General features: G+C 44.4%; 1 pseudogene across 1 annotated transcript in view; it reads right to left on the bottom strand.

The window, feature by feature from the left end:
- Positions 1–618: 618 nt before the first annotated feature.
- Positions 619–19,690, bottom strand: part of LOC143319293 (protein ELFN1-like) — a 101,503-nt pseudogene continuing 82,431 nt past the window's right edge. Inside the window, exons 3-6 of the transcript XR_013077068.1 lie at positions 5,225–5,959; positions 4,983–5,136; positions 3,620–3,786; positions 619–2,844 (exon numbers count right to left, since the gene is read on the bottom strand). The product of XR_013077068.1 is annotated as a protein ELFN1-like (transcript). The remainder of the gene's footprint in view (positions 2,845–3,619; positions 3,787–4,982; positions 5,137–5,224; positions 5,960–19,690) is intronic.

Genomic DNA, 19,690 nt, shown 5'->3' with positions numbered 1-19,690 from the left:
TACACAGTAGGGCTCTGCTCTCCCCTTGTTTGATTTGGCACATTAAGCTCGCTCTCTGTGAGAGCTCCCTACTCGTTCTCAGCACAGTTGAATATTACTGTTGCCTGGCGACCCATCCAGAATTCGTCGTTTTGATGTTTTAAACCATCCAAATCAAACCTTTCAAAGTGTCTTTTTTCTTTTTTCTTTTTTTTTTTTTCTCAGTAGTATCGCAGGGCGCGATGCAAAAACAACCACCGGCTCTTCATCGGTCCGCTGCGGCCGCCGCCGTGAGATGAATCTGCCGCGGTCGGGCTTGGTGAGCGTCAGTCTCGAGGCAGATTGAAAGCGTAGCCAGGCTGTTCAGGATGGGTTTCCCGGCAACGTTTAAGGTTTCTGTTTCTTAATGTTGATTATTTTCTCTTCTTCGTTCAAAACTTAGTACAAATAGCTACATAAGTCTGAGCTATGATTTTCATTACATTACAAAAAGTAACTCAGTCTCTCTATAAGTTATGATTTTTCTTGTTCAGTGTAGTATATTAGTTTGGTCCTCCATGTTCTCAGAAGCAAAGGCTTGGTTTGTGTAAAGTGTGTGTGTGTGTGTGTGTGTGTGTGTGTCTGTGTGTGTGTGTATAGATGTATGTGTGCCTGTAACTTGTGTGTGTTTGTGTGTATTTACAGGTCATTTTTGTATCTGTATCAATATGCTATGGGCGTAGTGTTGTTATTTTCCATCTTCAATGTGTTGGGGGTCTCCAGATGTGGGATCAGGTCTTCTGCTGGGCAGAGACACCCTTCCAGTAGTCCAGTATGTCATGAAGATCCTCATCCTTGGCAAATTGAACCTTTCGCCTCAGCGCGTGCCCGGCCGCCACGTATCCTTCGTCTTCCATGGACGCCTGCCGGTGCCTCTTACGGTGCAGTTTGAACCTCTCCCACAGCCCCAGGGTCGGGGTGCAGAGGAGCCCCTCCTCCTCCTCGTCTTCCTCTGGGCTGGAGCAGTAGCTGAGGTTGTGGTACTGGGGCGAGAGCGGGTAGTGTGGCGAGAGCTGCGAGTAGGCCAACTCACGCTGCTTGGCCTGCCTGCTGAGGGTGAGAGGGTCTAACACGGAGGGCTTACGGCCCCCTGGGTGGTGGTGGAGCTCCTGGAGGATCTGGGGGTGATGCTGCAGGTCCTGCAGGTGCTGCTGGGAGCCAGGATAGGAGTGGCGGTGTTCGTTGTATTGGCGGATTCTCTGGGCTTCAGCTCGTAGGATAGCCGCTGCCGGGGTGACTGTGCGGATGGCCTCTCCGCCTCCCCTCTCCCCTCTCTCTCCGGGTGAGGTCCTCTCGATGTAGCGGGTCTCTGACGAGTGGTAGCCTCCCTCCGAGCGGAATGAGCGAGGGCTCCGGGCAGAGCCTGGAGAGGAGGAGGTGCTGGGCCTTTTGGAGGTTGGAGGAGCCTCCATGCTGTGGTGTCGCTGCAGCGAATGATGGTAGCTTCTCCCCCGCTCTTCTCTTCCTCCTCTTCCTCCCTTATACACCGGGGAGAGGAACTCACCTCCTCTTTCTCCTCTCTCTACTTGCTCAGAGAGAAGCACCAGCTGTGGCTCTGCAGTGGAAACAGCTCCTCCGCCTGCAGACGAGGGGGATTTGATCCCCTGTTGAAAGGAGGTAGACTCAGATTTGAGAGCATCTATACAGTTGTTGATGATCTGGTTAACTTTATCAACTTCTTTAGCGATCGTTGAGATCTCAGCCACAGAGCCCTGGGGATTTGCTTGTGGTGACATCTCCCTTTCTCGCTCTCGCTCTCGCTCTCGCTCTCTCTCCCTTTCAATGCCGGACCCTCTCACTTCCATGTAGTTCAGTTTAGCAGGCTTGTGCGGTGGTGTTTCTATCACCTCCTGCAGCTTGTATGGATCAATCTCGCCACCCTGGGGAAGGTAAGGCATTCTGGACAGACTGTCCCCAGCGGCAAGCTTTTGGGAAACAGATCCTCCGCTGCCTCCCTCTATATCCCCTTCTCCACCGTACTTGAGCTCTATGAGAGTCCTCTGGATCCTGCTCATCTTCCTTTCCTTCTCCTCCATGATCCTCCTCTTCCTCAGGCAGTGGACAACCAGGCCAAGGAAGAGCAGCATGCCAAACAAACAGCCTAAAATAGTCATAATGTAGTGGGTGGCTGATGACTGATTGGCTGTCCTTTCTTCCTCAGTCCGGCGGCCAGTGGAGATCGTCAGACAGGTGTGGTTGTAGCGCAGGGAGTTTCGTATAGAAGCCACACAGTACGTGTAGTCCGTGTTAGGTTTTAAGTTCTTTAGATCAATATCTTCTCTTTGACTTTTCAGATTCTGGATATCTGTGAAGAAGCTGTTGTTGTAAAGCACCAGGATATACATTTTCCTGTACGGATGAGGAATCTGAACTGTTATCACAGCGCTCGAATGCTGCACCTGCTTTAGCGTCATGATCGGATTGATGCTAATCGGGCTTAAACTGATCACCTCATCAGGAGGGGTCCCGGAAGCGCAATCGTCCAATCCGCAGGGAGAGGCAAAATCAAGGGGCGGGGTGGTGGAATCGGCCACTTCGATGAAATTGAAGGGCGTCACGCTGCTGCCGTCGTCCGTGCACACGAGACTGAGCACGTGCAGAGCGTTGCGTTGGGTGGGCATGCGGGGGTTCTGACTCAGGAGGTTGTAGCCAAAGAATCCTTGAGGCGAGTCGCACACCATCCTCTCGCTGGTCCTGTTGGGGAAGGCCGAGAGCCAGCGCAGGAAACCCAGCAGCTCACACGAGCAGTTGAAGGGGTTGGTGTAAAGTTCACAGGTGGTCAGCTTAGAGAGTCCAGAGAACAAACTGCCATCCAGCACCTGGATCCTGAGAGGGGACAAAGAGAAAGATTTCACCTTCAGATGCTTTCACATAGCTGAATACAGTGCACAGCTGCCTCTGGAGCCGCTGACGACTTCACAGTTTCACATATGCAGATGTGTAAAATCAATGCATTTCCTCTTTTAAAGCACTTGTTACTGAGTCTTCTTATACTTCAGTTTACGGTCTTATACATCTCCCAGAATGCCTTTCAACAAGCCCCAAAGAGCAGTTAAGCTTGTTCCATTCAGCTGGAGCTTTTCCATTTGAGTCAAGAGATCAATACCAGTTACAGTACCGATAGCAAGAGCAAGACAGTTATCCCCAGTGGGAAAAAGGAGGAATCTCAACTTTTATTGAAAAGATGGCTTGTTGCAGCGTTGCATCATGGTTTACTGAGGATGCTGTCAGTGAGAAAATTACTGTCTGCTGCAGTGCTTTCTTTTCCTGGTAAGGAAAACATCAGTGCAAATTGGTGAGTTTAGAGAGCAGCCATTGGGGTGACGACACGATACCTGACATTTATTGGTGATGTTTCAGTTGTGTTAAAAAAATTTTTACTCCAATTTAGCTCCAGTGCAGCTGTGCTAGAAATATTACAACTCACTTTCTTCCTATAGGTTTAAACAGTAAATGTTTTATAGTTTTTCTTGAATGATTGATCTATTAATAACTCCTTTCTCCAAGTCTAATTGATTAATCAGCTAATTGTTGAGCTCCACCGCAGCACGCTTTCGCTCTCTCTCTCATTAGACACACATGCACAGACCCAGGTCGATACCTGTTCATGGAGAGGTCTATATTCTCTATGTTGGGGCATTCCCAGAAGGTGTTGGGTGTAACAGTCTCGATGAGGTTGGCCTGCAGGTAGAGATACTGCAGCTTGCCCAGGCCTCGCAGCATCCCCTCTGTCAGGTTCCTCAACTTGTTAAAGCCCATCTGGAGAACCTGGGGAGACAAAGGCAAGTGGGATTATTCTAATCTCTGAAGAGCCGACCAGCGCCAGGCATCGCTCACTGCGAGCTGGGAACATACAGAACAAACAGGCGACTGTTCTGTACAATTCATGTTTCACATGGTGATCTAAGCCTCTGTGCTGTGCTGAATTTACTAAGATCTTCTTCACATTTTACCTCCTGGCACTGCTCCAGTGGCTCGGTAGATGTGTGAGCATGCCAGCTCATTACGGTCGCGCTCAGCTCAGTTTGGTGAAACCGCTTTTGCCTCAATGTCTCTGGAAGCCATAATGAGCGGGTGTTGTCTTTGTTGTGTGAGCGTGTCTATCTGTGTGTAAGGCTGGGACAACATAGATCCAAGTAAAAGTAGCAGTATCACAGTGTAAAAATACTCTCTTTGATTACAGTTAGAAGTCCTTCATTCAGAAGTTTACTTGAGTAAAAGTATTGGAGTTTTACTTGCGAAATGTGCTTAAATATTAATAGTAATCATTAGTCATTATGAAGAATTTAAAGGTATTTCAGTGCCAATTCCAGAGATACTTTTTCGATACCTTACTTTGAGAAATACAAACATGTTATTTTTTTTGTAAAACTCTTTTTTTATTTACTAAATGAAGTCAAAGTTCTGAAATATTAAATGCTGTAGAAAAACAAACAGTCGCACAAGAACTTTGCCTGAATAAAACTCATGATTCAATCATGATTCAAATCTAAATATTTCATCAAAGGGTAAATAAACAAGACTATGAATGTGACCATATGTTTGATTTCAACACCTGGTGCTACTGTACAGACACATTTTGGTAAGTACTAAAAAAAAAGTGTTAAGTTTTGATGTCCAGCATTATATATAATTACATAATTGGCTTATATTTAAAGTTTGGCGCAGTTTAATCTATAAAAATAAATGATACTTTATTCTGAGCAAATCTTTCGTATGTAAAACTTGAACCTCAATTTAACACGATCCAACACTATAACTCTAGAAGTCAAACATTTCCCACTGAAATGTGGTGTAGTAGAGTAAAGCAAGCGAAGATACTGTGAGGCCAACCTCAAAACGCAGCGCTTAAAAAGATAAATGTACTTCCTCCATTGTGTGCATGTGCATTAACAAAGGCCTCCTTGAATGTGCACGTCTTTGGATGTGCACATGCTCTGTGCAGACGTTGTGTGGTTGCTCACCTGCAGGTTGAATTGTGCTGAGAACGCTCCGTCTTCCACGTAGCTGATATCGTTCTTGGTGAGGTTCAGATAGGTGAGGTTGCCGAAGCGACTTAGTGAAGAATAATGCACCGACCGTATCTTGTTCTCGTTCAGCCTCAGATCCACAATAGTGCTGTTGAGAGAAGTGGGAGGGCTGTAGATGTTTGGCAAAGGGGCCAAATAATGTCAACAAAGCTCTCTTTGACTGGAAGCTTTCTTACCTGTTAATGTGGGAGGGGATGGCCTCGTAAGGCGGCTGGTTCATGCTGCAGATAGCCAGCCACACAAAGCCCTTCTCCCCTTCGATCAGCCAGCAGTCAGCTGTGACCATTGGCAACCGCATTATTGACAGCAGGGCGAGCCAACAGAGGAAGGAGCTGGCTGTGGACAGGACCACTGATGAAAAGCCTCCAGTCACGTTATGTCTCTGCCGTCCCTGTCCTGTCCTCTGGGCCATTTGGGATGTCGTCACAATATCCATTTGAGAAAGCCGAGCGGAGATGCTTGCCATCTAACATTTATCCATGCAGGCTAGCGCCATCTGAGAGGGGGTGGGGGCTGGTGTGTACAGTAATATATCAGTGTATGGTGGCTTGGTGCTGCCTTTTTCGTCAGATTTGTGTCTGTACTGGTTGAGGTATAGTCACAGCATGGTAAGATGTTCCTGTTTCTGTTTGAGTTGAACTGAATTAAGAATCTATCAAAGTAGAAATGAGTGCAGGAATGGGATGTGTCACTTCATTGGCAGTATGTGTGTCTCGGTAAACTGTATCAATTGTTCAATTAGGGGGTCACATTTGATTTGTTATGTATAAATTGGCAAGCGGAAGTCGTCCTGGTGCCAGATTGGCTGGTGCTCATGTCTTCTGTGGCCATCTGCATCTCTGATTGGACAAGCACCTCTTTTCTTTCTTCCTCATTGCTCACTGCTCTGTACTTGGTGTGAGAACTCGTCCCTGGAGGGAAAGAAAGAGAGAGGAGTGTTAATGAAACGCTGCGGTTTATTTTGTGAGATACCAACAGACACAACCCTGCTACCAGCATGATGAGTTAGAGGTAGTTATTTCTCCTTATTTAACAGTCTGGCATGTGCACAGCTACAACACACACATTTTTGCATGCACACACACATTTCCTATACTCATAAGACATTTCTTGACAAGTCCAATTAGTGCAATTGGCACAGATACACAACCAGCACCTGCGAGTCTTAAAAATACACACAGTGGGTCGCTGCTTTATGTCCACACACACATATTTTCTGCCACGCCGTTAGCCCCGGGTGCCTTGATAGGCCTGGGCTAAGGCTGGCCATTACTCTGATACTGTATCTAATTAATTAATCTGCTCTAAATAAAACACTTCCTGGGAAAACAGCTGATGTCTGATGGAACAGGAGAGGAAGACAGGGAGCAGCAAGAGGCTCGCAAAGAGCTGTGGAGTGGTTAAGGAGGAGGAGGAGGAGGAGGAGGGGTAGGAGGGAAAAGTGGGTGCAAGAGAGTGGTGACGAGTCGTGTTTGGGGGAGGAGAGAGAGATGAAGTAAGGAGTGAAGTAGAAGGAGGGATGAGGCGCTAAGGCAGAGAAAGAGGCAGTGATTCTGTGAGAAAAAGAGGCTGGGAAGAGAGAGGGTTGTGGAGTGGCTCTCTGTCTGTCTGTCTGTCTGTCTGTCTGTCTGTCTGTCTGTCTGTCTGTCTGTCTGTCTGTCTGGGGAATTTGCGAGAATAGTGGCTCCCTCTTCTCTGTGAGAGCCTTTGTCTCCGCTATGAGAGCAACAAACAGGATGTGACATCATGGAGGTGAAGGAGAAGGAGTGGGAAGGAGCGAAAGGTCCGGCCTTCCTCACGAGCACGCTTTGGCTGCCGTTCCCTCCTTATTGATTACAGATGAAAAGCAAGGTGCTGATGTGTCACCTCTAATCTGAGAAGGAGGATAAAGAGAGCCATGCTTTTTGTGAATGAGACAAGGCTTCTCTCAACTCCGTGTGTCCTTGTGGCGAGCAAAGGTCCTGACGTCACTCTCTGCCAGCTGCTGCTCTGCTAGCTTCTGTTACTCTGTTAACTCTAACTGAGGGTCTCTTTGAGCTCTCTCTCTCTCTCTCTCTCTGTCTCTCTCTCTTTCTCTGTCTCTCTCTCTCTCTCAAGAAGTGTGACGTGTTCCTGAGGTTTGCTTATGCATAAGATAAACAACCATCTACTACAGCGCTTGATAGATAAGAAAGTTAAACAATGAATTTGTGAGGAAGATAAGTGGGGAGGTAATTCAAAAATCTCCAGCTCCCATGATGATTTGCTGGCACAGCAGCATGTGCACTGCACGCCATCACAACTGTTATCCATGATGTTGACCAGCGCTGTCTTCTTATATCATCTTTCCAGCTTCTCAGCTGTAATCTCTGCTGTCGAAACAAGACAAAGATTCTGCAGCCACACGAGCGGTTCATCGCGACAACGCTAATGTGCTCATGTTGTGGATGTATAATGATTAACGTGCTGCTATATTAGTTTAGCGCATTAGCATGCTTTCATTATCTAATTAGCATTAAACACAGAGCACATTTTGAGGCTGATGGGAATGTTAGTTTTGCAGGTATTTGGTCATAAATCAAATGTTTTGGACAAATTTAAATTGCGGTACATCTTATAGTAGTTGAGATATTTCAGTCTGGACCAAAGTGGTGGACCAGAAGACCGACCGTGACGTCCATAGAGCTGCACCTCTGACATCGAGCTGGGCTGTGCAGTTTGATGCCTGAAGTATTGATACTGCCAGTGCTTCAGTTGGATTTGTACAAAAAATAAACTGCGAAAAAGTACATAAGCACTGTTCTTAGTGCACAGTGCTTTACTGCATCTTTGCATTTCATACAGCAAATTCTCAAATATACCATCTCTATTTCGGCCATTAAAACCTTCACTGTCGACATTTTAATGATGAACTGAGCACATGCCTCTCACCCACAAAACAATACACTGAATACCTTTAATATAAAATACATAATGTATTAATAAAAAATATTGACATTGGTGATTCTGGCCCTGGTAGTACATGTTGGAATTAAATTTCCCAGCCCGGCTGTTCAGCCCTTGTTGTTTTCATCCCATAGTTTGTCAGTCAGCTGGCCTCAGTCTCTCACCCTGGTGATTTAATCTGCAACAGTCTTGGGCTTGTGGGAAATGGTGTGTTTGGAGGCAGCTACAAAGAGAAGCATTAAACAGATGACAACATTACTCGTCTTTTTAAAATGTACCCTCCCAGTCTGGACAAATGGAGTGAATCACACAACATCTTGTTGAGCAGGGTTATGTTGCAGCGCTGTGTTTTTAGTCATTTGTGTCATTGCAGATGTCAGTGTGGATTTGAAAGAGGTTTCTTCACCTCCACAGCAGAACCAGGAAGTTCTGATTACACCTCTCTGTATAAACGTCACAAACGTACACTCGGAGGTGTGGACGCACACGCAGAGGCTTTTCCACCCAGTCAGCACAATCTATAATTGATGGTGAGACTTCCTCCCACATAGCATGAGACAAACTACCCAGTTAGGGCACCAGAGGAACAGTAGGAACTGCTGCCAGCTACACACAAACAAACACATATGCACAGGAAATGTCCGTTTTGCTGACCAAGGGTTAAGCTCGGGAACACAAACAGTTGGGAACACGGGGGTGTAGCAAGTATGCAGATCAGACGGGCAGACCAAACAGTTTAGTTAACATGCAGAGATGGCCGATTTCTGCCTGACCTCTTTTTTTCAGCGAGGTACGTGATGTCGACTGAAGGGCCAGGAGACCGAGCAGGAGCGCAGGGCAGCAGAGAGCAGAAACAGATACAGTATCAGTTACTGGCTTGTACTTGACCTCCTTTTGTAGTAAATACACTTGTAGCAGCTAACGTGATAAACGCAGAAGGAACTGTTAAGGAGGCTGTCGGCCTCTTTTCCATTTTGCATCATTCATCGCCTCCCCCAGCCGAGCACGCGCTCCCTGCGCACGCACACGCGCGGCTGCTCAGGACGATCACGTGGAATATTCCAGCACTCAGCATCATGACCGGCTCGCTTTCCAGCCATGTCACACTCAAAGATTTATAGGGCACAAACCGTCATATGGAGGGGAGGGAGATTGAGGTGGGCTCCAACCTTGCTTTACAGAAAGGGTGACGGCTAACGGTGTCAAGGCTGTGGTGGTTTCAGGATATATTGTGTGGACGTAAGACTCAAAAAGTGTGAAAACCCTGGAGAGCGTTAAGAACTGGGCCTGGTACTCGAATACACACTCACCTTTCTCACACACAGCAGGATACTGAGCCTCTCTACTGGAGCGTTCTTCCCGTGTAACATCCCTGTTTTATTCAGATCATCTTCACTCAGTCGAAAGCAGCCAAAGTTGCTTGTAACAAGACAAAAAGCAGGAAGTCCAGCGTCCTTTGACTGAGTGAATCTTAAAACCTCAATGCCTGAATCTCCTCATACACTCATTGATCGTAACCTGTGAGCCTTCATCTTGTCAAGAGAAATGGCGAATGAGGCAAGTTGAGAAAAATCTTAACTGAAACAGACTAAAGAGCTTTTGGCTTCCACAACAGAAAACATCTTCAGTGTATTTATGATGCTCCAGTCTCCTCTCAGACGCTCTGTCATAGAGGTATCCAGATTTGTGCTTAAAAAATAAAATGAAGATGTTTCCTGTTGAAGAAGGTGAAAGGTTTCTTCCTGCCTCTGCTGTGGAAGCTGTGTTTTCACCTCAGCGTGTTGGATACCTTCAGTATTTCAAATCTCACTGACATCTGCTTGGAGGTTTGACCACGGGCCAAGGACAAAGTGGTTACACGATGGTGCAGATCCAGGAGTTTACTTTACTCCCGCTCTTACTTGAATGAATAAAATCTAGCACATGTATTCAGTGTTTGCCAAAGGATTGTTGTATGTAGATGCAGGTCAAGAAGCTGATTTAGCAGTTTAGATGTTCTTTTATTAAAACACTAAAATTAAACTTTCCCTTTAAGGTAGCTTCATATTTAATGCGTGAGAGGTGTTGATCTTCTCATCTGTCTCATGGCGAGAAAGCAAATAAGCATATTTCTTAAAATATCAAATGCATTTATATACGTCTGCTATACATCACAACCCTTAGCCAAGGGCTTAGCCTCATCAGAACTCTCAGTAAATCTGGTTAATTACAATTTGGGTCTTATTATTGTTGCAGTGGCCATCTTTTTTTATCAGCTATGACAACTTTGTATTCACCAAAGTAATTGCTGAGATCTGGGAGCGAGGCAACATCGCTACGACAAAGTTCAACAGGGCAAGAAACACGAGCAGTCAGATAATCAGACAGGTCGTAAACGAGCCAGTAAAGATAGTCGATGGTAAGATTGATTAATCCACTTCATCCGGAGGAAAATGGCTCCTGCCACACCACCAGAAATGTCAGTAATGAGCCGTCATTAGAGAGGAACACGTGCTCGCTGTAGTCAGTGGGTCAAAGCTGAAGCAGGGAGTCAGCCTGTAAACTGATGGATGTTTTTAATTAACCATTTGGATGTTAATTTTACCTTTTGTCTCCATTCAGAAGCTTTGTTTGCAGACACTGGTTGGATTTCTTGCAGTTGCTTTATGAATAAAATGTTTTTATTAATGGAAAGATGGCCAGAAATACGAAAGTAAAACCCAAGCTATAATAAACCAGAATATCCTTGAACCCTGAAATAGGTTTTTGTCCATGCATTGTGATAAATACCAACTACACACACACACATACACACACGTGTCCCATTCTAACAGCTCACTGTCCCTTTTCCTCCCTGTGACTGATGAACAGCACTTAGCAGATGGGTTATACTCCTGGGCAGGTTGTGAGCGAGGCAGAAATATGAGCACATTAATAACAGGTGCACATTCATATACGCACATACAGTGCATAGACAAAGACCCAGATACATACACACACACACACACACACACACACACACACACACACACAGCACAGTTCACTATCTCAGTGTGTACCGGGGCGTCACACATTCTGCCATTGCTCCCATTACTATTCCAAACCAGTGTGGAAAACAGCAGCACCCAACAAACCTGCGAGGAGCCTTCAGCAGAAGAATGATGATGAAGGAAAAGCAGGAAGACAAATGGCCGACCATGCCCACATGCAGTACTGTACTGTGTGTGTTTGGACTCTAAATCCATACTGTTTGCATGTAAGCCTCAGAGATTAAGGTAATGATGAAGATGAAGGCAGCTTCTCCAGTTTACTGACCAATACCAAAGCATTGATTTGTTGGCATCAGAACACGCTGTTGTTATCTGCAGTCGAAATATCAGGAGGTCAGTTTTGACACTATTCAAAGTTGGCATCTGCGATCACCATCCAGTATATACATTTAGTAATTATGCTCTATTTAGTAGCTTTGTTTGGTAGTGGCAGGGTCTGCCACTCCCACCCTGCATTAAGATTACCACCCAAACAGAGGAACTGTTACATGGATCTAATCCAGAGCATTTATGAGCCTCACTGTTCACCGTTCACACTCACCGCTAATGCAAACCCAACATTTCCTACTACTGCTGGTGTTTCATTTAAAAAGCGTTTGAGTCGCAAAAGCAAGCCATGCTTATTTTTGGTATTTTTCATCAGCTGATCGGTTTTAAATATTGCAAGAAGTAACAGAAGGAGAAGCAGCAGCTACAGCGAGCTGTTAGATGAGGAGCTGCAGGTGACAGGCCGAGCACCTTCAATCCCTCAGCCAGCAGCTCCTGCTCCTGGGCCCTGCTGCTGAGTGGAAAGTCTCGCTGCATGAAATCAGATCGCGGTCGCAATTATTCTTGACTGACTTCTTATTAAAACAATGTGAGTTCGTTTGGCTGCGCTGTAAACAGACAGACCAGCTGTTTTTCTGTCAGATTTCTGACACGGCGGCTGCTCAAGGAGCGTCGGCTGTTGAATGAAACACGTGGTGTTCCCACAGCTGCTGCCAAAATCAACCAGGACTGAAAACTTAAGGATTAAAGCTTCAGAAATCAGTGTATATGTCCTTAGTTTTGACTTGTGTAATATTTGGTAAAAACTGTAATTACTGAAAAGAATCAATTTGAGTTTTAATGAGTTTTCTGTCATGTTAGCGTGTCCCTACGTTAGTGTGCTCCAGGTGGTGTGAATGTGTGGCTCTGACTGTAACAGTGAGGCCGCTGTCTTAGCGTACGCCACAGAAGTTGATAGGAAGTTTCCAGCCTTTAAATGTCTGTAAAACTATGCCAATGGAAACACACACACACACACACACACACCCAGGCACCTAATCTTAGACCCTGTTTCCACAAATACTCTATGTCCAAAAATGGTTTTATCTTCTTTTAAAAAATGGAAAATTATGCAAAACAGCTGCTCTATCATTTTTGTTTATATTTCCTTACATAACAAGTGTGGAGAATTCAAAGTTCTCTTCAACTTTAATGTTTTCTTTGCTTCCAACTGCAAAGTTCTTGATTTTGCTTTGAAACGCTCTCCAGCTGCTCTGCAAACGCTGTCATAGGCAGCTCCTCTTAATGCTGTATGTATCCGAAAACTTACAAGGCTATTTTAGGATTGCTCCCAAATAATTTAGGTATTTATGTAACACAGAAATATGGACGCTACTAGTGTACAGTTTTTTGCCTTTGTTGCCTGGAGCCCTGACAGAGATGCGCTCGACAGTCTTTATGATGCTTTGACTTCATCGTGTAAATTTGTCTGCTTAAAGGCTTGAGAATTCAGAAACTCATTTCTCTGTCGGAGTTCAAAGCCTCCGTTGGAGCTCTGCAAGATGAATCCATGGGAGTTGTCATTGCTCTGAAGAAGTTGTTAGTCTTTTTGGATGCTAGGCCTCTGTCTCTCAGTCTTTCTGTCTGTCCCCAGAACCCTCTGTATTATTTATCTAAAACTTTATCTCAGTCTCCTTCCACATTGTTGGTGAGGTATCCCTTGCAGACTTTAGATTTTAGATGATGTAACCTGGTAAAATTCCCTTCGCCTGTGTTCCACTATGAAGCTTATCGATTCCCCAGGACGCAGAGATGTAAAACTGTGAGGAATTAATCTTTTCTCAGCGTCTCGGGACCTCACATCAAACCGCATTACACAGTCAGCTCTGGACAGTACAAAACTACTTGCCCCCTGGTGCATATGCACTCAAACGCACACATACTTTGCAGGGCACAAATGACACATGAGATTTGTGCAATCGATGAAAGTGAGTCATCTGGATTATATTAGATTAGATTACAGAGCAAGAGGAGCCGAGGAGGAAGGGAAGAAAGAGAGAGAGAGGAGGTACGGGAGCGAAAGAGAGTCGGATCAAAAAGCAGCTGCCTCCGAGGCGAGTACAACTACGTCTCCCACGACGGCAGACACAGAGCGAGTGCGCGTCTGTCTGTCGTCCGCACGACTCCCATCCATGAGAATGTAATTTGTTTTGACTCCCAGCCTCACCCATCTTCACTCTCGATTTACAGCCCTCCACCCCCCCCACCCCCCACCCCCCGTCAGAGTGATTGACTTTTACAGAAATACGGCTTCAACGTCACACAAAATCACACATCCCTGATGGGGTGCGCCGGCCCACGTCTTTTCTCCCCCCTGCCTCCCCTCCGGGGTTTTAAAGGAGTGGGGCTGAGGGGTGGGGGAGTTTGGAGGCTGAGCTGACGTCCAGACTTGGCGTGATGGACGTTTCTATAAGAGATATGGAAACACTGAGCGTGACGGACATTTCTATTATAGAAATATTCCACTGCTGCTACCCAGCCTGTGGTGTTGACAAAGAGAGCGAGACGTGCACTGCTGTGTTGTAGGGGGTGGGAACTGAGGCAAGATGGGAAAAATAACAATGCTACTGATACAAGCTCTTTTATTTTTCTCATCACGCTATAACATCTTTGTCTCATCTGTCTCTGTCTTCTTCCTGAGTCTCTCGCTGTCTGTCTCTGACTCTGTCTTTGCAGTGTGTGGGTTACGCACTGCTGATATAAATCTCATCCATTGGCCCTGCGGTGCTTCACTTGTCACTCCCCTGCAGAGAGAAGTGAACATGTGAGATGCCATGGATGATCCTCGGTGGCGAAGCAATGTATGGTTACGTAATCCGTTTAGTATTCAGGGAGGAGAAAGGAAAAAGAGGAGAATGGGGACAGAGAAAAGATGGGAAGCAGTGGTGGAAAGAGTCAGAGCCACATGAAGGAGTCGACCAAATGAAAGCAAGGACCAGAAATGGAAATGTGTCAAAGAATAATATGTAGACCATAATGTACAGAACAATTATACAACCCTAATTAAAAAATGGGACGCTGTATAAAACATAAATAAATCAGACTGTGATAATTTGCTAATCCTTGTTGATGTTCGCTCAACTGAAAACAGCACGAAGACAATATATTTAATGTTTTACCTCATCAGCTTAATTAGTTTTTGTAAATATCTGTTTATTCTGAGTTTAACGCAGCAGTGCATTTCAAACAAGTTGTGACAGGAGCAACTAAAGACTGGGAAAGATGTGGAACGCTCCAAAAACACCTGTTTGGAACGTTCCACAGGTAAACAGGCTGATTGGTAGCAGGTGATAGTGTCATGACTGGGTATGAAAGGGGCATCCTGGAAAGGCTCAGTCGGTCACAAGCGAGGATGGAGAGAGGTTCAGCACTTTGTGAACACATGACTGGATAAAGAATATTACTCCATGGAATCAGGAACATCGAACACAAAAGTTTACATTTTACATTTTTTGGTATCAAGGTCGTGTATACGTTATGCTACACTTCATATAACACCCTCACTCTCACTTCACAGCCCATCAGGAACTGTTCTGGACCTTTTCATCATATCACATGATCTCCATTAACAGTTGTTATGGAAAGCTCCAGAACAGCTACTGAATGAACTTTGAACCCCAACTCTACGACGTATGTGTGTATTATTTTAAAGGAGCTAATAAACTGCATTTGAATTCTGATTTTAAAAACTCAAAAGGTTCATTAAAAGTGCCCATTAATAATTCTACACTGCATGTGCAGTACGTGGACCGCCCTGTTCATATTCTTTTGTGAACTCGTGGCCTGGGGCTGTTTTTCATGGTTTGTGCTCGTTCCTTTGGTTCAAATTAAGGTGAATCTTAATGCTACAGCATGCAGCATAATGATATTTTAGAGCAGTGGTGCACTGACTTTTTTTTTTTGGTGACCCATTTATACAAAGTCAAGTGCATATGACATGTCCTTCATAACAACATGTGATCAGTTCAATCAATGATGGATTTTTATCTTCCCACATTGTTTCAAATTATTTTCAAGCCTTAAAAATGTGTTTACAGTTAAATCCTTATAATCATCTGGGGACCCCTTGGAGTCAAATCATGACCCCCAGGTTGTGAATAACTCTTTTAGACGATAACGTGTTTCCATCTTTGAGGCAGATGTTTGTTTACGGAGCTTTTCTGTCTCAACATGCCTACGCCCCCGTGCACAAAGCAACATCCATGAAGAAGTGGTGACCAATGAGCTGCTGACTGCGGGCCAGGCCCGATCATAACACCACACCAGCGGCCAACCTCACTGAGGCTCCTGTGGCCGACTGTGAGGAAATCTTGTGGGAGGGGAACAGAGGGGCACAGCAGCAAAGAGGGGGGCAGATCTCAATGAATGTCCACATAAATAACAAGCTGCAATGTTTGGCTGTCCACATACTTTTGGCCACATAGTGCAGATTCTTTGGTATTTGAATGCTTTGTTAAAATTGAATTTAAATTAAAACAAAATATTTAATTTATAGCAACATTAAAACATTTTATTGTCAATTTAAATGTTTCATTCATTTACTCATTTAGTCAAATTTCAAAGTAAAAGTCTTCTTAAAATTCATTTTGTGACTTCACCAATGAGCGTGTGGTGACTACAATGCTTCAAATATGGCTGCTGGAAAGAAGAAGCTACAAACTGTAAAATGTGGACACACATCTTCAACCCGACAGCACAGAAGATCTAAACAATCAGCACAGTTTCAAAGTGGACAACCAAGATTAGAGTCACCAATTCAGTACCTGACCAACTATGAAATGTAGTCCCAATCTGTCCATCTGTTCCTGTTACGGTGTTGAATAATGGCCAGAAAAGTGTTTTTGCATAACACTATGATGTCACAGTGAAGCTGACCTTTGACCTTTTGGATATAAAATGTCATCACTTCATCATTCTATCCTATGAGACATTTGTGTGAAAATCTGTCATAATTAGCACATTAATTCTTGAGTTACGGCCAAAAATGTGTTGTGTGTGGTCACAGTGACCTTTGACACCCAAAATCTAATCAGTTCATCCTTGAGTCCAAGTGAACATTTGTGCCATTTGAAGAAACTCCTTCAGGACGTTGCTGAGATAAGAGATGAGATTCACACGAGACAGACGGACAGACGGACAGGCTGAAGACACGGTGCCTCCGGCCTCAGCTGCTGCAGCCGCGGAGGCATAACCGCAGTTAACTGTCAAACGTACTGAGCGTTTCATTCGTTTTTCAGCTGAGTGTTTTATTTTATGATGGCTGTTTAAATGTAACGATGTGTTCATTGATTATAATGAAACAGTGGAAAAGACTATATATATCTTGATGGCACACTGAAGACGCCATAATAAGATGCCAGGAAGAGGTAAACAGTGTTGAATGGTGTGAAAATATACATCCGAAAATTACACAACACCTCTTCAAAAGCTGATACACAGACTCACACTCTCATACACACACACACACACACACACACACACACACACGAAGGTGTACACAGGTGTGATAACTGTCTGTGTGTGTGTGTGTGTGTGTGTGTGTGTGTGTGTGTGTGTGTGTGTGCGTGTGTGTGTGTGCGTGCGTAGTCTGTCTCTCTCTGAGCGGGCAGTAGGCCAAAGAGGGTTTTAACACGCTTAATGGGATTTCACACTCAGAAGTACACACATGTACACACTCTCGGACACACAATAATGTTGAAGATAAACATGTCTGAAAGCTATGTGTGATCCCAGACAAATAAACACACACACCCACACATGCACACACTCTGATATAAAAGGATTTGTCAGGCTCCCACATTGTACACATGCAAAACTAATGGACTCTGGAATCCACACAGTTACATTACTGTTACTCATTTCCAAAAGACGTGGCTTTACACACCTGCCAGAGAGGAAACACAGACACACAGGCGGCTGTGTCCTCCGCATGAATCATGTCCGTCCAGCATCAGTGTGCTACAGTGTTACTCTTCAGCTGGTGTTAAAGGTTAGTGTTCTCCACTGCAAATCTGCCTTTTGACTGGAAAATGCTTGAAAGGTGACTGAGAAATGTGTAGCTTGTTTTTTGTTTCGTTTTTTTGCAGAGGAACAGCTGTACAAAGATTGGATTTACAGCACTATGAATCCCGATGGAGACGCAGAGACATAGCTAAAAAAAAAAAAAAAAAATGTGTCAAAATCTTCATAGAAACTTTTCAAACCACTCCAGCAGCACAATCCATGTCTCCACTGTTGATCTGTATGTTCAGTTTGTTCCAAACACTCATTGCTTTGCCAATAAAGGACTAAATACTTCTGACAAAGCTTCTGAGCCACAGTGCAGGAAGGCAACAGTGCGACAAAAGCAGTGTGAATAGCTATGTTGTGTTTGGAACATACTGAACAATGCAGATCAACGACAGAAAAGCTTGTTATGCTGTAGGAACAGCATAAGCTTTTTCTTTGTGACTCAGGGCCACAGTTGGAATCCATCATGAGGGCCACCATCACACTTACAATAGAAATAGTTCAGAACAAATTCAAAGCATTTCAATGGAACAGACATGCAAATCGCCCCGTTTACGTCTTTTGTAACCACGGCTTGATTGATTGTGGCCAGCAAACCTTAAAGTGAGTTTCCGTGCATCTGTTTTTATGAGCGCATAAAATAAACTTCAGTGGAAATGTCGGTGATTTGAAAAGTTTAAATAGTGCAAAAAAGTTATTTCCTATGCTGCTGAGGTCTAAAGATTGGTGTATTGATTAAGCAAAATGAGAGATACTGTGCATAAATGATGATGTACATGAAGCACATGAAATGAACGTTCATGTACTGAACTATCAGACGTGTGTGGAATGAATTAATACATGAAACTATGTATTATTCATTATTATTATTATTATATGTATTATTCATGTTTTCTACATTGTTTGTGTCCATTTGACGTCTGACTGACAAGACAATTTTATTCATAGATAGTTACAGAAACATGAGTTTTGTATCTACCTTATTGGAAAGCCGCAGTAAAAAATAACATTTTAAGCACTGATTTAAATGAGCTGACAGTTTTAGCAGACCGCAGATGTTCAGGAGGTTTGTTCCATCGTGGAGAGCATTAAGCTAAAAGAAGCTTCACCCTGTTTGGTTGTGATCCTGGGAACCCGGATCATCTGAGGGGTCTGTAGCATACAGGTAAATCAAAGATGGCTGCTCTCTTTTACTTCTGTCATCTCATTGCATCCTTTTCTCACCTCGCACCCAACTGGAAAATTAATGCTACCAACTGTTTATCTCAGTGCAAACAATTTATGGAACAACACTGGACAGAAAGGCAGATTCACTCTTTTTTGTTTGCAGATTTTTCTGGAAATTTGGTTAAAATTGCCACTAAATTTGCTTGAACCTTGGCTATTGGTACATGTTGTGCCCTTCTCTTTTGACCCTTTTGAAACGTTATCTGTATAGTTTAAATAATCCCGCCCTGCTAGTAAACAGATAAAGCATGTTCTTCAGTCGGTGGCGTGGCGACAGAGGAATGTACAAACACACTGTCTTGAATTAACTGTGTCAACTGTCTGGTTGTGAACTACCAACACGTGTTGTCATTGCATTGCCGTGACTCCAGCACCACCTATTTCACAAGTGTGCAAATTAATTTGGCCATGCTGCACTCTGGTCTAACCGGGCACCAACCGCTGTGGAACCAAGCTGACTAAAGCTGCCAATCTCCACGAGGGAGCAAGCTGCAAACTTTTCAGAGCCACCTTTCAAGCCTACAGGCGGTGACAATTTGATACTCAGAAGATTGATTTTTTTGTGAATTATTCCTCTCAGCGCGCACCTGTTTAGACAGATAATACTCAAAAGCAGGTGAGTTGTAGATCAATCAATTCCTACAGAAAATAGTCTCCAGAGCGAGAAGTGGGCTGAATTTTTCCAAACAAGCAGCTCTACTGTAGCTATCTGTTGTCTTCAGAGCATGCAGTAAAATGTGGGACCTCTATACTGAGACAGAGAGAGAGAGAGAGAGAGAGAGAGAGAGATTTCTCAGTAATAGAAAGCAGAGCTTATGTGCTCTGGTAGGTGGACCGTGTTATGGCCTGTCTGAAAACTTTTGCAAAGTTTGACTTTAGAACTTCAACAGACAAATGACCAGGGCTTCCTACCATAACTCATAGAGGAAAGCACATCTCTCTCTCTCTCTCTCTCTCTCTCTCTCTCTCTCTCTCTCTCTCTCTCTCTCTCTCTCTTTACAGTATCTGTCTCTCTCTCATACACAAACATGCGCAGCCAGCAGCAGCTGAGGAAGCATCACTCAGACACCTCAAGCTGTTAATTTCCTTCCTGTCTCGAGACATGCAGCCAACTGTGAAATGTTATAAAAGCAACATGAGTGTGTC

This window comes from Chaetodon auriga, chromosome 4, assembly GCF_051107435.1.
Source record: "Chaetodon auriga isolate fChaAug3 chromosome 4, fChaAug3.hap1, whole genome shotgun sequence".
Taxonomy (NCBI): Eukaryota; Metazoa; Chordata; class Actinopteri; order Chaetodontiformes; family Chaetodontidae; genus Chaetodon; species Chaetodon auriga.
Note: the sequence above shows the minus strand (reverse complement) of the source record. Positions and strands in the feature narration are given on the sequence as shown.